The sequence below is a fragment of the Anabrus simplex genome, chromosome 9 (assembly GCF_040414725.1).
Source record: "Anabrus simplex isolate iqAnaSimp1 chromosome 9, ASM4041472v1, whole genome shotgun sequence".
NCBI classification, from domain to species: domain Eukaryota; kingdom Metazoa; phylum Arthropoda; class Insecta; order Orthoptera; family Tettigoniidae; genus Anabrus; species Anabrus simplex.
In genome coordinates, this window is record NC_090273.1 from 169940089 (window position 1) to 169960560 (window position 20472).

The 20472-nt window shown below is 42.6% G+C and overlaps 1 protein-coding gene across 2 annotated transcripts in view; it reads right to left on the bottom strand.

The window, feature by feature from the left end:
* Positions 1-20472, bottom strand: part of LOC136881057 (selenocysteine lyase) — an 83048-nt gene that overhangs the window by 22954 nt on the left and 39622 nt on the right. The window lies entirely within an intron of this gene.

A 20472-nucleotide genomic window follows, 5' to 3' on the forward strand; every position in this document is an offset into this window, starting at 1 on the left:
CATAATTTTTTTGTACGCAGCATTATTTTTATTCCTGTCAGAATACTGTTTCGATTTTACTTTCCAAAGACTTGTAGAGCTCGACAAACTGTTTTCAATCATTTCTTATATCCGACATTATTGTTTTAGCACGGCTTGATCTAACATGTCTACATGTACAAACTTTACTACGCGAACTTATTTTGCACAAGTAAAATTTTTGGGGCTGCAACGTTTACGCAAGCCGTGCTTCTTGGCTTGCACACGCTACCATCTTCCGGGCCGTACATACAAGCTTTCTGTTGTAAACCGGTTTGCACGAGTATGCACAAGGGAAAGCCTGCACGTGTGGACGGCCCTCAGGTTTAATGGTTGCACACGCGCCCTTACAAATCAGATTCAAATCATCCTCAACACAAGTAAGTTACCCGGTCAGAATTACTGTGCACTGCCATAAATGGAACGGCAACTAGAATTTTCACACACACTTTTCAGTGAAGCATTCAAAATAATTGTACTCAACAACAACGATGTTAGAACAAAGATTTTGTGTGGTAAATCTCAGAACACTTTACACTACTCATTGTCTCTCAAAAAACTGGGGCTCAATACATTTGTCTTTGCTCCAATATAATCAGATGTGAGGCTTAAGAACCCGGGACATCAGAATGCAAAGTAGGCCTTAATTTCATCCTCATTAGTGTCTAACCACTTTTCTCCGTCTTTTTCCATGTGGGTCCGAAAATTGTTGCATAGCGTACATATTGTTTCCTGTGCAATGTGAGAAACGATGGGTCCATAACCTAGAGAAATGATTTTCATTTTATGGGTCCGTATTAAAGTGTATTTACGCTTCGCAGTGATAAGAAGAATATCTCTACCACAACAACACTATGCATATATGCCCATGTCCACATCTCGTCATGACTGTGAATTGTGAATTGTATCTACGTTATTGAATACTACGAAGAATATTTTAAGACTAATTCTTCTTGTATATTCCTACAGCTAAGCGAACTAATTTCTTAAAACAAATGTGTTCTCAGTAAATTTTGTAAACAATTTTTGATAGTGCCAAACTTACAGGTTTTAAGACCATCTTTAAAACAACTGTGTTTAAAATACTTTGTTCTACACGCGATATGGCTGATGATGACTCTGTTTCACAGACACATTTCCAACATTTGTTACAAAACAAACACATTTACGTGAGATTTCTGAACGCGTTTTGTAGTGAGTGTCTTTTGTTTCTTTACATAAAGCACTCCTAGCGATGTGCTGAAATAGTATTTTGTCACACATGGTTGAAATTATGATTAGCGGAGACCACTAAGACGTAACCATGTCAAGTAAGAGGCAACAAAAGCGTTATTATGGTGAATGCGAGGCAAATGTTGTTATAGATTTAATTTGAAAATATGGAGTGTGCTTGAACAATGAAAGAACAGACTGTTGTATTACAACATTCAATATATTCTTGTGTGCAATCTAGGGCTCCTACATCACCAGAAAAGTGTGATAATTGATATGTCTTGAATGATTTTCGGACATTCTTTTATTGCGGGAAAATAATGTAATGCCTTGTTAATGCTGCAATGTCAGCAGGAATTCTTTGCAGAATTCTACACACTCTTGTCTTGCACTCATGAACGTAGTCGCCTGTAATTACATGAAAAGAGTCTGAAGCATAATATCTAACAAGGAGATGCCAGACCTTGCGGTCAACCGATTTCAACGAGCTTCAATGTACCTGTTGGGGGGACACTCAACAGTAACTCGTCTATAATACGCATACGTTTTCGAAAATAAATGAGGTCAAATGTCATGACACAGGACCCGCTTCAGACAAATTGAAGGTGATAGAACACCAAAAGGCAAACACATTTTACTTAAACATGTCAGGTCCGCAACCTTATAATTTCCAAAAAATTGATGAATAAGTAAGGTTCTATTGAATGGAATTATTTACAGGTTTAAAAAGGTTCTACTTTGATGACAATGGAAGTGATTTCCGCTATTGTAAGGTATATTAACTTATGCATTCTTGGGATGATGACCGACTTTATTCATCACTGGGTACTTTTTATGCGAGAGAGTTTCACTAAAGGAGAACAATAAAACTTTGGTTTCCACCTATTCAATACATTAAAAGCAATTATAAAATTAGGATCTCATCCTTATTTTATTGCTTAATTGTTAAAACATAGGACATGTTTCGTTCATATTTTGAACATCTTCAGCTATAAATATTCTTACAAGGTTAAACCGGTAACATTATTCTAGAACTTACACTTATGGTTTGCCGTTAACAAACTTATCCATAAAAAACTTTAAAAACCTCTTAAATATAAAGCGTTTATATATCACGTCGTCTTATTAAAACAATATGACAATTTGTTGCGTTTGAAACATTAAAACCTTATTCTAATATTTAAAATACAATGCCATAGTTAATCTCTGTATAAATATATTTACAATCTGTTAAAATTGCTGAATGTCTTAAAATTATTTATTGAAATACACATTTAAACATTTTGTTACAATTGGCGTGAGCTTTTCCACACGTTGTACCATATGGAAATGAAATCTTGATACACTCTCAAAACAGCTGAGTTTAGGGGTGAATATTATTCATTTCGTCCGTAAAATGACAAAACTGATGCACACTGTTGATTATAGGTTATGAATTTGTCGTACTTCACGTACTTCAAGTTCATATCCTGAAATGCATTAGAAACTATTTTACTGCCAAAGAAAATTCTACCTATAAAGGCCACAATATCAGCTTCAACTATTACAGGCTAGTTTATGAAAATGACACCCTCCAGGATTCTGCAGGTTTGCGAGTATGTCCAAAAATGACCTCATCACATATCAACCCTAACGGTTTTCAGAAACTGAATGCTCGTTTGGCGTTCCAGTTATTCAGCAGGACTATGGCAAACGCAATTCATTTTTAGAGACAGTCACACCAATGGTTTTGAAGGAAGTGAAGCCACAGAAATTTTAACAAGGGACCTCAATGATGTTTTTGATGCATTGAATGCCAACACTCCTGACGAAGCATTATTTCCTGATTGTGAGAAATTTTATCGTTTGTGTGAAATGAACAAGATCTTAAAAGCACCAAACAATACACTCGCCTCTGAGAGAACTCTTGAGTCCATTCGTGTGACACTTAAAAGCACAATAGAACTTACACGGTATTTGTGGAGCCGCGGTTTTTCTTATGTGCTTACAGGCAAATTCAACCAAGATCCCTTGGAAAGGCACTTTGGTATCCTACGATCCATAAGCTGTGATGATCACCCTTCTACAGAGGACTTTTTGCATCTGCACATGTTACAATCAGCGTATGTCTCACTAAGCAATGCTATACCTCAAGGAGGTAATTGGCAGTCTGAAGTTGAAGTACCCTTAACATCATTTTTCAGTCAGATTAGAGCCATGGCAAAAGCTGTTGCCAAAGGTAATGCCAAAATCATAAGTACAGCTCAAGAGAAAGCTTACCGTTGATCAGCCATCCTTATCAAGTTGGGAATATGAACAAGTAGTTCCTTTCGCCAGTTCAAAAATGAATGCTATTCATCACTTCTGTGGGTATATTGTTAAACATGCAAGCAAAGTGACAGACTGTACAGCATGTATTGGATCTCTGCAAAACAATACCGAGGAGGCAAAAGGTAGCCCGTTTTCAGCCTTAACAAGTCTACAGGAATATTGTAACTCATCCAACTATCTCATTTACCGGTACCCATAAAGTGAATTATTATTGATGTTTTCTCATGTAAGGGAAGTTGTACAAGAAGCATTATGGGGCGAAATATTTCAAGAATGCCTGGATAGTTTACCTTCAATTACTGTTTCTCATGGACTTGGGTGCTGTACTGAACATGCTCAGGACTTGGTACCAACATTAATTTTTCATTACATACGATGCCGATTTTATTTCCGAATAAAAGAAGTACGTAAAGAAATGCAAGCTTGTACGACCGCAAAACATACCCGGAAAATGTCCAAGGTGTCCAGTTAACTGACAGATGAGGTGAAGTGCTGGTAAGATTCATTAATCTGAGCATGTTAACATACAATTTAACTTAAGTAGTCATGTAGGAATTACATATGTATGACATAACGTTACGTTACATCATGTGGGTGCCTGCATAGTTTTAATATGCTTATATTACGTCGCATGTACACTAACAGTTGAACATGTGTATTTTTAAGGTTATAATTAATACTGCAACTGAGTTTGATTTCGTGGTGAATTAATGAAATATGACTTAGCTCTATACACACATATCCGTTTGAGATATTCGTTACGACACTGACGAACCAATTTCAGAAGTAATGCCATTAAATCATTACTAAATGTAAAATATTTCCTACGAATTTTTCAAAACAAGAAACACTATATCTTAATTCGCACGAAACACAGATCGCAGTCATCGGTCAGTAAAGAGAATGCACATTCCTGAAACATAACAATAATAAACACACGGTTTTAAATAATTTATTTAAACGATAAATTACGAATTAAGTCACATCAGATCTCATTTAAAATCACATGTTCAGGGACAACTGATACCTGTTTACCTACACCAGCGCCGCGTAGTGTAGGAACATATCAAACAGCAGAAGTCGTCACACTATGTACTTCTATTCGTCCTGCTAATGGATAAAAGAAGAGAATACAATACAAAGGCAAAGATCAAATTGGATACAATACCCTACAGGGGTTGATTCAAACTGATATCCGGAAAGCCATGGAGAAACAGTTGGGCAACAAGTGCCCCAAAATTGGAGAGATTCAAAAGAAACACAACACATTTCACCTGCACAAGAAGATTAACGAATTGGTAGCGAGACTGCCTAGCCGATGCATCAGGGTATTAATGGACAAAAAAAGTAACTTAGTTGCCACAACCTGGGAATAATATGCGAACAAGCTCTTCAATGATGACAGAGTTGCAGACCAAAACGTTGACCGGGTATTCTCAGAGAGGAGGTGATGAAGTCTGGCAAGCTCCTGGACTCGACGATGTTCATGCCAAGATACTACAGGCAATGAAAATGTCAATGTTCTCACATCCCTCTTCCATAAGATCTATCAGACAGGCTGGATTCCCAAAGAGTGGTCCTAAAATTACTTTCATTCCACTATCAAAGAAGAAAAATGCAAGGCGCTGCAAAGAACATCAATGTGGTAGGGGCACACAGCTGTGAGCTTGAATTGGTTTTCCATTGTTTCCATTTTCACACCAGGCAAATGCTGGGGCTGTTCCATAAATAAGGCCACGGCTGCTTCCTTCCCAACCCTAGCACTTTCCTCTCTCACCGTCCCATAAGACCTGCGTTGGTGCGACATAAAGCGAATTCTAAAAAGAGAGTCACGTCCTCAAGCTTTCCTATCTCACTGTCCCATAAGACCTGCGTAGGTGCGACATGATGCGAATTCTAAAAAGAGAGTCACGTCCTCAAGCTCTTTTTGAAAATAATCCATGGAAGAATCTTCCAAAAATGTGAACAATTTATGGTGGACACGCAATTTGGATTCTGGGGTGGATTTGACATCAGGGAAGCCTTCTTCTCAACACAAGTCTTTGTGCAGTACTGCCAGGACATGAACAAGGATGTGATTTTGTGCTCCATTGATTATGATAAGGTTTTCAACCAAATACAGCACAATAAAATGCTAGAACTCCTTCAACGAGTAGGACTTGACAATCGTGATGTATAAATCATTGCCAACCTCTAATGGAATCAATGACGAACATTCGGGTGGATGACATGTCCTAAGGTTGAAAGAAGAATCTCACTTTCCAATACTTAATGTTATGATATTTATAAGTTGTAAGTAAAAATTTGGCATGGTGTTCAACAAGGCTGCGTGTCCTTCAACTTATATTTGGTAGCAATTATTCTGAAGCTTTGGATGGGTTTCATCAAGGCATCATCATCAATGGCGAAGTCATCAACAATTTTTGATAAGTAAAACACACAGCCCTGATTGCTGCATGCAATGCTGAACCATCGCATGAATGCTGTTAGCAATGATTAAAGCTTAGGAACGAACATTCGGAGAACAAAATTCATGGTTATCAGCAAGGAAGTGATTGATACCACGTATCAGTTGCTGATGAAGACATCAAACGGGTCTGTTCATATAATTACCTTGGGTGCTGCCTGAATAACAACCGGGACTGCAGCCAGGAAATCAAAATCTTTATAAAAATTAAGAATCTGCTGTGTCACCGAGATCTTAGTTTGAGAATGAGACGACGTGGCCTCGAGTGTTTAAATACTCCCCATACTAAAGTATGGACACGAGGGGTGGACGTAAACCAAACCCTTGATGATGGTGCTTGTTGTTTTAAGGGGCCTAACATCGAAGGTCATCGGCCCCTAATGGAACGAGATGGACGACATGATATATGATAGTTAAAATTTTAAAATGTATCCACTGACTAGAATTAAAAAATGGTGATGAAGAAAAATGAGTATGAGATTAAAACAATCAGTGGATCTAATTCGCAATGCCTTATTTCCTATTAAAATAAGAGAAAATACAGTAAACAAAGGAAAACGGCACTGCTTGGTAGTACAGATATATATATACATAGTTTTCGTTAGACGTCAAAATAACACATTAAAATACGCAATGCAAACTAAAATGAAGTCAATGTGATAAAAGCGCAATTGACACAAATACACTAGGACAAAGGATATCATTACACACGATAAAACAGACCAATATACCTCATAAAGCGGATGACGAGGTCTGCTGACTGCTCTTCATCTCGCAAGTTAAAGGAAATTGTACTCGGGAGGTTAAGACTACGGCGCAGATCGACCAGGTCCACACACTCCGTAAGGATGTGTACCACGGTAAGATGATCGCCGCAAGTACACACAGGAGGGGGTTCTCCTTTCCATAGATGGGAGTGAGTCACTATACCGTGACCAATCCGAAGACGACATAATACCACTGCTTCCCTCCGAGAGGTCCAAAGGGAAGTCCTCCATACCTTCGAAGTACCTTTAACCGCTCTCAGCTTATTTGGAAGAGAGTAGTATAATAGGACAGTTCGGCGGCCACCTCCTCCTACGGGCTCCCAGGCGCCCCTCCGCCTCCAATGGGAAATTTGAATTTTGGCGGGAATTTTGAATTAGGCGCGAGATTTGAATTTGTAAACAAAGCCACGTACTTTTTGACAGCTGTCATCGACAACAACGCAACGCTAACCTCACTGCTGCCATCTTGACGGGCCTAAACCTCAGTGGTACCAACTTAACCTAACTAGCGCGAGATTTGAATTTGTAAACAAAGCCACGTGCTTCTTGACAGCTGTCATCGACAACAACGCATCGCTAACCTCACTGCTGCCATCTTGACGGGCCTAAACCTCAGTGGTACCAACTTAACCTAACTAGCGCGAGATTTGAATTTGTAAACAAAGCCACGTACTTTTTGACAGCCACGTGCTTTTTTGACAGCTGTCATCCGCCATCTTTAAACTACAGAGCACCGTGCTGCCCTCTTTATCGCAGCAGCTGCAAATTCGTCCACTGTCATCGGCAGTGCTGCCATCTTGGCGGGCCTAAACCGTAGTGCTACCAACTTAACCTCACTAGCGAGAGATAAACAATTCCACGTGCTTTTTTGACAGCTGCCATCCGCCATCTTTAATCCATAGAGCACAGTGCTGTCCTCTTTAGCAACTTACCTTTGAAATGTGGTGGCGGATAATTTGAAAAATGCTTTTTGACAGCAGCCATCTTTGAGCGCCGTGCTGCACTCTTTAGCTAGATACCTTTGAAATGTGGTGGCGGCAAATTCCACGTGCTTTACAAACCTATGTGCATTTCTGACAGCTGTCATCCGCCAAGCTGTCGTCCGCCATCTTTAATCTAGAGAGCACCGTGCTGCCCTCTATGTGGTGGTGGCAAATTTCACGTGCTCTTGTTTGAAAACAAATCCACGTGCTTTGTTTTGACAGCTGTCATCCGCCATCATTAATCAAAAGAGCGCCGTGCTGCACTCTTTAGCTAATTACCGTTGAAGGTGGCAATTTAAAAAAATTATATTTGACAAGCTGCCATCTTTAATCTACAGAGCACCGTGCTGCTACCTTGCGGGCAGTTTCTACGTAACAGCTGTCATCCACCATCTTGCATCGCTAACCTTAGTGCTGCCCTCTTTAGCTACTTACCTTTGAGGCGGACAATTTGAAACATGCTATTTGACAGCAGCTATCTTTGAGCACCGTGCTGCCCTCTTTAGCTAAATCCTTTGAAATGCGGTGGCGGACAATTTGAAAAATTCTATTTGACAAGTTGTCATCTTTAATCAACAAAGCATCGTACCGCACTCTTTAGGTACATATATTTAACATGTGGTAGTGGATAATTTGAAAAATTCCGTCAGCTGTTATCTGCCATCTTGCATCGCTTACCTCAGTGCTGCTATCTTTACGGTACTAAACCTTATCGTGGTGGCGGTGGTGGGAAATTTAAAATCTACATGCTTTTTTGACAGCTGACATCCGCCATCTTTAATCATGAGAGAACCGTGCTGGTATCTTGCGGGTAATTCTGTCTACTGTCATCTGCCATCTTTAATCAACAAAGCATCGTACTGCTATCTTTAGCTACATACATTTAACATGTGGTGGCGGATAATTTGAAAAACTAACTTCCGTTAGCTATCATCCGCCATCTTTATTCAACAGAGCATCGTGCTGCTATCTCTAGCTACATACATTTAACATGTGGTGGCGGCAATTTGAAATTCTATCTAGATGCCATCTTTAATCAACAGAGCACCGTGCTGCTATCCCTTTGAATTGTGGTGACGCATAATTTGAAATTCCGTTAGCTATCATCATTAAACATTAATGCATTCGCTAACCTAACCTCTCATCTACTATCTTGAAGGAGACTATACGACACCTCCTCTACCTCCTGCTCTTCCTCCTCCTCCTCCCCTACCACCTCCGCCTCCTCATCCTCCTCTGTCAAGGCATAGCTTTATCGAACACGCATCGCGAAGGCAAGAGTGTGCAGCGATAACATTATTATGCACGTTTAGACTTGCGGATCACGAAAGAAACATAACAAGACTAAAATCGATGTTATCTTCAACCTGTAATTAGAACATTGATTGATGTGTTCAGATCACTAAACAAGTGATCAAGACTAGAATCGAACACGGTACTCGATACAACATGTGTTTAGAACATGCCAGGGGATACCTTTGTTCTAAGAAAATCAGATTGAAACATAACAAGACTAGAATCGATGCCGTTAACTTCAACATGTGACTAGAACATTGATTGATGCGTTCAGATCACCAAACAAGTGATCAAGGCTAGAATCGAACACGGTACTCGATACAACATGCCAGGGGATACCTTTGTTCTAAGAAAATCAGATTGAAACATGACTAGAATCGATGCCGTTAGCTTCAACATGTAACTAGAACATTGATTGATGTGTTCAGATCGCTAAACAAGTGATCAAGACTAGAATCGAACACGGTACTCGATACAACATGTCAGGGGACATCTTCGTTCTAAGAAGATCAAATTGAAACCTAGCAAGACTAAAATCGATGCCGTTAACTTCAACATGTGATTAGAACATTAAATCAGATTGAAACATAACAAGACTAGAATCGAACACTGCACTCGATGTTGTTAACCTCAACATGTGATCAGAACATTAATTGATGTGTTCAGATCACTAAACAAGTAGAAACGAACACTGTACTCGATACAACATGTCAGGGGATACCTTTGTTCTAAGATGATCAGATTGAAACATAACAAGACTTGGATCGAACACTGTACTCGATGTCGTTAACTTCAACATGTGATTAGAACATTGTCTGATGTGTTCAGATCACTAAACAACTAGAATTTAACACTGTACTCAATACAACACATCAGGGGATAACAAGACGCATAACAAGATAACAAGAAACATAACAAGACTAGAATCGAACACTGCACTCGATACAAAATGTGATCAGAACATTGATTGATGTGTTCAGATCACTAAACAACTAGAATCGAACACTGTTCTCGATGTTGTTAACTTCAACATGTGATTAGAACATTGTCTGATGTGTTCAGATCACTAAACAACTAGAATTGAACACTGTACTCAATACAACACATCAGGGGATAACAAGACACATAACAAGATAACAAGAAACATAACAAGACTAGAATCGAACACTGCACTCGATACAAAATGTGATCAGAACATTGATTGATGTGTTCAGATCACTAAACAAGTAGAACCGAACACTGTACTCGATACAACATGTCAGGGGATACCTTTGTTCTAAGAAAATTATATTGAAACATAACAAGACTAGAATCGAACACTACACTCGATGTCGTTAACCTTAACATGTGCTCCGATACAACATGTTAGGGGATACCTTTGTTCTGAGAACATTAGATTGAAACATAGCAAGACTAGAATCGAACACTGTACTCGATACAACATGTGATTAGAACATTGTTTGATGTGTTCAGAGCAAAAGTACAACTTCAATGATTTACCTAGTGTAAAAATCAAAAACACACTGTGCACATATCGCGTAGCTATCTCGCTTAGTAAACGATACAACTTTAATGATTTGCCTAGTATGAAAATCAAAAACACACTGTGCACATATCGCATAGCTAACTCGGCAACACTTCAAATGATTTGCTTAGTACGAAAATAAAAAAATCTATACCGCGTAGCTAACTCGTTCACCGCACTGCTAAGACGCTTAGTAATTACAAATACACTGATATATGTCATGCGAAAATCAAGAAAGCACACTGCGTAGCCAACTCGCTCAGTCACACTGCAAATACATTACGATACGTTACTCTTTTTTTCTCGAAACAAACACACACACACACACACGGATAAGAATGTTGCGAGATACTACATACTTACATGTTAAAAAAATAGGGGGGTGAAAAAATCATAAATTATATGTACACATGTTGTCTCCTCCAAGTTGTAAGACGAAATAGACGCAGTACTGCGAGTTTCCGCTATAGCTGGCGAACGGAAGTAGCATGATATCTCAGCAAAAAAATACGCGTGAGCTTGCATACACGCAAGTCGGACACAATGATGGATACCGCGATTCAAATCCTGGCAACTTATTCCGTCAGGAAGGGCATCCGGCTAGATCATGTAATTACACGTTATGATGATCGCGCAGGTCCCTCGCCTAGCATTTGCTATTTTTCGGCCTCCGAGAGTAGGAGTTCGAACCCGCTATCTCCCGAAGTAGCGAGAATGATTGCGGGTACAAGATGTTGATGGTGATTCATCTGTCGGATGGGAGCGATCCTACTGTTACATATTACATTCTCAGGTAGTTTCGAATAACCAGAGGGTGTGCAAAAAGCCAGCATTAAGTAAGGGCTGTTGATGGAGACGTTAAACCTTGTGCAGGCTTCCCCGAAAGTGATTGCAGGTACAAGATGTTGATGGTGATTCATCTGTCGGATGGAGGCGATAATTACATGATCTAGCCGGATGCCTTCCTGACGGCATAAGTTGCCAGGATTTGAATAGCGGTATCCATCATTGTGTCCGACTTGCGTGTATGCAAGCTCACTCGTATTTTTTGCTGAGATATCATGCTACTTCCGTTCGCCAGCTATAGCGGAAACTCGCAGAACTGCGTCTATTTCGTCTTACAACTTGGAGGAGACAACATGTCTACATATAATTTATGATTTTTTCACCCCCCTATTTTTTAAACATGTCAGTATGTAGTATCTCGCAACATTCTTATCCGTGTGTGTGTGTGTTTGTTTCGAGAAAAAAAGAGTAACGTATCGTAATGTATTTGCAGTGTGACCGAGCGAGTTGGCTACGCAGTGTGCTTTCTTGATTTTCGCATGACATATATCAGTGTATTTGTAATTACTAAGCGTCTTAGCAGTGCGGTGAACGAGTTAGCTACGCGGTATAGATTTTTTTATTTTCGTACTAAGCAAATCATTTGAAGTGTTGTCGAGTTAGCTATGCGATATGTGCACAGTGTGTTTTTGATTTTCATACTAGGCAAATCATTAAAGTTGTATCGTTTACTAAGCGAGATAGCTACGCGATATGTGCACAGTGTGTTTTTGATTTTTACACTAGGTAAATCATTGAAGTTGTACTTTTGCTCTGAACACATCAAACAATGTTCTAATCACATGTTGTATCGAGTACAGTGTTCGATTCTAGTCTTGCTATGTTTCAATCTAATGTTCTCAGAACAAAGGTATCCCCTAACATGTTGTATCGGATCACATGTTAAGGTTAACGACATCGAGTGTAGTGTTCGATTCCAGTCTTGTTATGTTTCAATCTAATCTTCTTAGAACATGGTATGCCCTGAGATGTTGTATCGAGTACAGTGTTCGGTTCTACTTGTTTAGTGATCTGAACACATCAATCAATGTTCTCATCACATTTTGTATCGAGTGCAGTGTTCGATTCTAGTCTTGTTATGTTTCTTGTTATCTTGTTATGCGTCTTGTTATCCCCTGATGTGTTGTATTGAGTACAGTGTTCAATTCTAGTTGTTTAGTGATCTGAACACACCAGACAATGTTCTGATCACATGTTGAGGTTAACAACATCGAGTGCAGTGTTCGATTCTAGTCTTGTTATGTTTCAATCTGATTTAATGTTCTAATCACATGTTGAAGTTAACGGCATCGATTTTAGTCTTGCTAGGTTTCAATCTGATCTTCTTAGAACAAAGATGTCCCCTGACATGTTGTATCGAGTACCGAGTTCGATTCTAGTCTTGATCACTTGTTTAGCGATCTGAACACATCAATCAATGTTCTAGTTACATGTTGAAGCTAACGGCATCGATTCTAGTCATGTTTCAATCTGATTTTCTTTGAACAAAGGTATCCCCTGGCATGTTGTATTGAGTACCGTGTTCGATTCTAGCCTTGATCACTTGTTTGGTGATCTGAACGCATCAATCAATGTTCTAGTCACATGTTGAAGTTAACGGCATCGATTCTAGTCTTGTTATGTTTCAATCTGATTTTCTTAGAACAAAGGTATCCCCTGGCATGTTCTAAACACATGTTGTATCGAGTACCGTGTTCGATTCTAGTCTTGATCACTTGTTTAGTGATCTGAACACATCAATCAATGTTCTAATCACAGGTTGAAGATAACAACATCGATTTTAGTCTTGTTATGTTTCTTTCGTAATCCGCAAGTCTAAACATGCATAATAATGGTATCGCTGCACACTCTTGCCTTCGCGATGCGTGTTCGATAAAGCTGTGCCTTGACAGAGGAGGATGAGGAGGCGGAGGTGGTAGGGGAGGAGGAGGAGGAAGAGCAGGAGGTAGAGGAGGTGTCGTATAGTCTCCTTCAAGATAGTAGATGAGAGGTTAGGATAGCGAATGCATTAATGTTTAATGATGATAGCTAACGGAATTTCAAATTATGCGTCACCACAATTCAAAGGGATAGCAGCACGGTGCTCTGTTGATTAAAGATGGCATCTAGATAGAATTTCAAATTGCCGCCACCACATGTTAAATGTATGTAGCTAGAGATAGCAGCACGATGCTCTGTTGAATAAAGATGGCGGATGATAGCTAACGGAAGTTAGTTTTTCAAATTATCCGCCACCACATGTTAAATGTATGTAGCTAAAGATAGCAGTACGATGCTTTGTTGATTAAAGATGGCAGATGACAGTAGACGGAATTACCCGCAAGATACCAGCACGGTTCTCTCATGATTAAAGATGGCGGATGTCAGCTGTCAAAAAAGCATATAGATTTTAAATTTCCCACCACCGCCACCACGATAAGGTTTAGTACCGTAAAGATAGCAGCACTGAGGTAAGCGATGCAAGATGGCAGATAACAGCTGTCGGAATTTTTCAAATTATCCACTACCACATGTTAAATATATGTACCTAAAGAGTGCGGTACGATGCTTTGTTGATTAAAGATGACAACTTGTCAAATAGAATTTTTCAAATTGTCCGCCACCGCATTTCAAAGGTATGTAGCTAAAGAGGGCAGCACGGTGCTCAAAGATAGCTGCTGTCAAATAGCATGTTTCAAATTGTCCGCCTCAAAGGTAAGTAGCTAAAGAGGGCAGCACTAAGGTTAGCGATGCAAGATGGTGGATGACAGCTGTTACGTAGAAACTGCCCGCAAGGTAGCAGCACGGTGCTCTGTAGATTAAAGATGGCAGCTTGTCAAATAGAATTTTTTAAATTGCCCGCCTCAACGGTAATTAGCTAAGGAGTGCAGCACGGTGCTCTCTTGATTAAAGATGGCGGATGACAGCTGTCAAAACAAAGCACGTGGATTTGTTTTCAAACAAGAGCTCGTGGAATTTGCCACCACCACATAGAGGGCAGCACGGTGCTCTCTAGATTAAAGATGGCGGACGACAGCTTGGCGGATGACAGCTGTCAGAAATGCACATAGATTTGTAAAGCACGTGGAATTTGCCGCCACCACATTTCAAAGGTATCTAGCTAAAGAGTGCAGCACGGTGCTCAAAGATGGCTGCTGTCAAAAAGCATTTTTCAAATTAACCGCCCAAAGGTAAGTTGCTAAAGAGGGCAGCACTGTGCTCTATGGATTAAAGATGGCGGATGGCAGCTGTCAAAAAAGCACGTGGATTTGTTTATCTCTCGCTAGTGAGGTTAAGTTGGTAGCACTACGGTTTAGGCCCGGCAAGATGGCAGTACTGAGGTTAGCGATGCGTTGTTGTCTGTCAAAAAGCACGTGGCTGTAAAAAACACGTGGATTTGTTTACAAATTCAAATCTCGCGCTAGTTAGGTTAAGTTGGTACCACTGAGGTTTAGGCCCGTCAAGATGGCAGCAGTAAGGTTACCGATGCGTTGTTGTCGATGACAGCTGTCAAAAAGTACGTGGCTTTGTTTACAAATTCAAATCTCGCGCCAAAATTCACATTTCCCGCCAAAATTCAAATTTCCCGCGGGTGGCGGAGGGGCCGCTGGGAGCCCGGAGGAGGAGGTGGCCGCCGAACTGTCCTATTATACTACTGAAGAGGCGTGGCTTGCCACTCCATCTCCCAATGGGACATAACCAGATGTCTCAGCTGAGAGCGAATATCAGTTGCTGGAACCTTGAAAGGCAATGGGGACAGTGTAACTGCGCCCTTGGCAGCCTTATCTGCTAACTCGTTTCCCTCTACACCCGTGTGGCTTGGGAGCCATAGAAACGTGATTCTGGTGCCAGCATCTGAACACCCGGCCAACAGGTCCTAGATGCGCTGCACCAGAGTGTGCTGACGGAAACAGTTATCAATAGAGTGTAGCGAGCTCAAGGAGTCAGTACACATAAGAAAGTGTCGGCGTTCATTGGACAGTGCGTACTGCAGAGCTTCAAGGATAGCATAGAACTCTGCAGTGTACACACTCCAGGTTTCCGGGAGACCAAAAAGAAACTTATCAGTGTCAACAACGAACGCACAGCCCACTTTAGTGTCTGTTCTCAAGCCATTCGTGTAAACGACGACTGAGCCTGGATACCGGCCAACAACGGACAGGAAGAGCCTCCGATAAATCGAAGGGTCCGTGTTTTCCTTCGGGCCAGAGTGCAGATCCAGGATAATTTCAGGACATCGTACTACCCACGGAGGTACCCCACTTGGTTGTCTGACAAGGCAAGGAACCGAAGGTACGTGAAACAATCTGTGACTGCTATCCAAGCGTATTCCAACCGGCTGCGTTGCTCGAGGACAAGCAGCGTACAGCAAACGGTTGCCATTGTTGAATACGCAAGGATAACTTGGATGAAATGGCATCTGTTGCAAATGAGCAGCAAATGAAAGAAGCATTTGCTGGCGCATGAGATGTAAAGGCGGCACACCAGACTCAGCGAACATGGGGCTTGTACGAAAAAGTCCTGTCGCCAACCTAACCCCGCTGTGGTGGATGTTTTTCAGCTTCGCAGGACGCTTGGTCTTGCTGAGCCATATGCTGCACTGCCGTAGTCTAGCCGGGATAAAATATGTGCCCTATAGAATCGTAGGAGCACCGTGCGGTCAGCACCCCGATTAGTGCTGCCAAGAAACTTCATGATATTCAGCTTCTTAGTGCATTGCACTTTCAACTGCTGCACGTGTGGCTCCCCCGATAATTCGCTATAGAAAAGGAGCCCAAGAAATCGGTACGTGTCAACAACTGGAAGAACGACATTTCCTAAATAAAGCTCAGGTTGTGGATGAACAGTACGGAGCCGACAAAAGTGGACACCAGAGGACTTTGCGGTGGAAAACCGAAAGCCATGTTCTAAGGCCCGCTGTTCCACTCTCCTAATAGCTTGCAGTAATTGTCGCTCTGCGACTGCCATATTAAGCGAGCTATAGTGCAGAGCAAAATCGTCCACATAGAGCGACGGTATGACGGCTGAACCACCAGCAGCAACAATACCGTTTATGGCAATCGCGAACAGAGTGACACTAAGGACCGATTCCTGTGGAACCCCATTTTGCTGAACGTGGTATTGCGAATATGTCCTCCCTACTCGGACACGGCAAATACGAAGACAAAAAATTCGCAATGAATACCTGCAAGTGACCTCGGAATCTCCACTGATGCAGGACTGAAAGGATAACATATCGCCATGTGGTGACATAGGCCTTTTCTAAGTCAAAGAAAACAGCTACCAAATGCTGTTTGTGGAGAAATGCATCCTTTATAGAGCACTCAAGGCGTACCAAGTGGTCAGTGGTCGAGCGAGCGGCTCGAAAACCACATTGGTAGTCGGACAAGAGTCCTTCTTTCTCCAGACACCACACAAGTTGGCGATTTACCATCCTCTCCAATAGCTTACACAAGCAATTTGTAAGACAAATCGGTCTGTAACTTCCTGCATACTTAGGATCTTTGTCAGGCTTGAGGACAGGAATGATTATGCCCTCTCGCCACTGAGACGAAAAATCACCCTCTATCCAGATTCGGTTGAAAACACGAAGGAGATATAGTAGACTATCATCACTAAGGTGTTTCAACATCTGGTTATGGATGTTGTCTGGTCCAGGAGACGTGTCTATGCAAAGTGTTAAGGCACTGCGGAGTTCCCACTCCGGAAAGGGCACGTTGTAGTCCTCTGAAGCTGGAGTGCAAAACTAAGTTGATGACGTTCTGCCTCCCGCTTCAGAGCGAGGAAATCACGATGGTAATTCCCGGAACCAGATTTTTTTTTGCTAGTTGCTTTACGTCGCACCGACACAGATAGGTCTTATGGCGACGATGGAACAGGGAAGAGCTAGGAGTGGGAAGGAAGCGGCCGTGGCCTTAATTAAGGTACAGCCCCAGCATTTGCCTGGTGTGAAAATGGGAAACCACGGAAAACCATTTTCAGGGCTGGCGACAGGGGGGTTCGAACCAACTATCTCCCGAATACTGGCTACTGGCCGCACTTAAGCGACTGCAGCTATCGAGCTCGGTCCGGAGCCAGATACATCTGCGAAATGACCAGCTAGATGGTTAGCAATCGAGAGTGTGTCAGTGACCATACTGCCTGCAATGGAAATTCCCGGTACAGAAGATGATCCTTGGATAACCGAAATACGTCGAAGCTTAGTCCACACTTGAGATGATGGAGTATGTGACGTCATAGACGACACACATCTCTCCCACGAAGCCTTCTTACTTTGCCGAAGCGCGGAGTTTCTTAAATGTTACGAAGATGGCCAAAGTACGCTCTCTACGGTAACGTTTATGAGCGCCAAGGCGTTCTTTGATAGCTGCTGCTATTTCTTCGTTCCACCAAGGAACGAGTTTTCGGCGAGGAGTCCCTGAGAGGAACGGAATGGACTCCTCAGAAGAAGCAAGAATAACTTGGGTGATATAAGTTATTTCCTCGCCGACGATCTGCCTGATATCGTCGTTAAATACAGCTAGTGATGTGTACTTTGCCCAATCAGCATGTTTAAGAATCCATCGAGGGGGAGCCTCTACGGAGTTTTGTTTCAACAAAGTAAGGATGGAAAAAATTTCACTGTCACAGAGATCATCGTGTGTATTCCACCGAAAAAGCGGAAACAATGTTCGGCTGCATAGACTTACGTCTATGCGAGAATATGTGCCATAACATACACTGAAGTGAGTAGGTTCCCCTGTGTTCAAAATACATAAATCCAGCTCTGCTACTAATCTTTCCAGCTCTTGTCACCGGAGGCAATGCGTCTCAGAGCCCCATATGGGGTGATGGCCGTTAAAATTACCCAATAAGAGGAAGGGAGGTGGAAGCTGATCGATAAGATCAGTGACATCATTTATGTTAAGAGGCTGGCCTGGTGGGAAATAAACGTTACACAGTGTTGCTATGACGGGCAGCGGTACCCACACCGCAATTGCTTCCAGTGGGTTCCTTAGACGGACCTCTTCGCTGTATCAGAACGGACAAAAATACCCACGCAACCAGATGCCCGGTGGACATAATATCGTTCTGCCGAGTATAGTCTGAAACTTCTCAAGACCGTATGACGACCTGGTCTGAAGTTTGTCTCCTGAATACAAACTACACTCGCTTCGTACTCAGTAATGAGCTGACGGAGCTCAGCAAGATGCCCGTCATAACCGTTACAATTCCACTGTAACAGTGTCATAGTGTGTGTGTGTGTGTGTATGTGTGTGTGTGTGTGTGTACTTATGAGGTTTAGGTTAGAAGCAGCGTAAGGCTACCTAACCTACACTCACATCCCCACCCGAATATGGAGATAAATGCTCCATGTGCATCACCTCGTTACGAATTTCTACAGCGTAGTATGGGGGCGGGGTTTCTTCCTACGAGGGGAGCGCGCAGGTTTTCCAGGAGGAAGACCCGCTGGCGCAGAATCAGGCCCTCCAGGTGAGGGCGTGAGGCCCCATTCGCAGGAGAAGTGGAAGAACGCCTGTTAGGGGTTCTCTTCTTCCCCGCCGTCGATTCTTGTTTGGACGGGCTGCGAGGTGATTTCCCAGCCCTGGTCGACGATGCCGCCTCCACCGGCTTAGGCGCGGCTTTTGCTGACCTCGTGGGGGAAGGAGACGTTGTCTTCTTCCCCTTCTGTGGCGGCGTAGGTTGCTTAGCCGGCACAGGCTCTTTGGTGGTCGAAGGCTGGGATGGACCCGCCTTTGAGCTCATTCTCTTCGCGGCGTTGCTCACAGGAGCAACTGCCGCCTTGGGCGCAGCAATCTTCTGGGAAGGTATTGCAATGGAAAATGACGAACCTGGGAGAGACTGTGCTATCATGCTGAAGTCTAGTGTCTTGGCCGGTACATTCAGAGAATTCCTGGTAGGAAAGACTATCCAGGGTCTTGATCTGTTGGATCTTCTTCTCACTCAGATAGGTCGGACAGTTCCGATCTCGAGGAGAATGAAGACCAGAGCAGTTAGTGCACTCCTCTGCGCCGTGAGCTACTTTCCCACATGTACCACACACAGACTGGTTCGAACGAGGTACCATGTGTCCGAATCTCTGGCACTGACAGCATCACATAGGAGGCGGGATGTACGATAGGTTGTTACCTTGGCTTTCTCTGGCAACACTGACAATTGGAAGGAGACTATGAACGCACCCACCGTTGACTTTGCCTGTGTTACGCCGGACGTGGGTCACGCCGCAGTGCTTCATGTCTTCCATCAATTCATCGTCAGTGTTCAGAACGAGATCACTTTGGACAATAATTCTATGAACCAGATTCAAGGTTTTGTGCTCTTCCACTTTGACGGGGATGTCGCCAAAGTGGTCGCACTTAAGCAACCGATCTGCTTGGAGCGCAGTGTTCGTCCTTATAAGCAAACCACCATTGCACATTTTCTTAAGGTCCTCAAGCTCACCGTATACACCTTCAATGTTGCGTCTAAACAGAATCGATTTAACCAGCTTGAAATCGTGCCCATCGGTTCTGGTAGCAACCAAGAACCTAGGGAAGCTGGAACCCAGACTAATATGCTGCGCTTGTTCCCAAGGGGCCCTTAGGGAATCAAATATAAAAGACTTGGGTAGCGAACTACCCGAGATGGCAGGCAGAAGTGGTTTCGACGCCATGTCCGAAATCATCCTCCCCGAATGCCACCCACTCCGATCAGGGGTCTCTGTAGCCGAACCAAGCAGCCAAGGCAACACCCACCTGGTCATAGCCGGTACTGCCCGGGGTCCGATGTTGGACGATGCCTAATATGGGAGGACTGAGGCAATGAGCATGAGGACTCCCTTCCTCCAGTCACCCGCAATAGCATGTACCCCATAGCGTGTACAGAGCACTAAGTATAACTGTGCGGGTACCTGTGTTGTCAGACGGATACTACTGCCCGGGTACATGACACTCCCACCCGCCGCTTCCTGGGTGGTCACTGACACGGGCTTTCGAGCGCAGTCGCATACGTAGGAGCTCCATCGCCGAGCAGCACGCACATCAAAAATTTTGAAATGGTCTACAACTGACCCTCAGAAAAACAATAAAC